The sequence below is a fragment of the Sinocyclocheilus grahami genome, unplaced genomic scaffold (assembly GCF_001515645.1).
Source record: "Sinocyclocheilus grahami isolate Dianchi unplaced genomic scaffold, SAMN03320097.WGS_v1.1 scaffold411.1, whole genome shotgun sequence".
NCBI lineage: Eukaryota > Metazoa > Chordata > Actinopteri > Cypriniformes > Cyprinidae > Sinocyclocheilus > Sinocyclocheilus grahami.
Window position 1 is genome coordinate 17007 of NW_015505590.1, and position 298 is coordinate 17304.

Sequence of the window (298 nt, forward strand, 5' to 3'; positions counted from 1 at the left end):
TGGTTCACCTTATTCTCTTGATGATGAAGTCGAACAACCATAGAATGTTCTTCTAAACTTACTAGAGCACATCTCCCACTCCAGTCCACTGGGAGAGAAGTATACACTGAATGTCCACAGAGCCAGAACCAGTCTCTTAAAGCTCTGGTTCCCCTTCTATTTGGGACATACATACGGCATCTTGGATCTCCTCCATAAGAACTGAAGAAATCACATTTTTCTCTTATAGTTTCATTACTCCATCCATAAACAACCCTTCGGCCTTTGCCGTATAGTTAGCAAATCTCCACCACATATT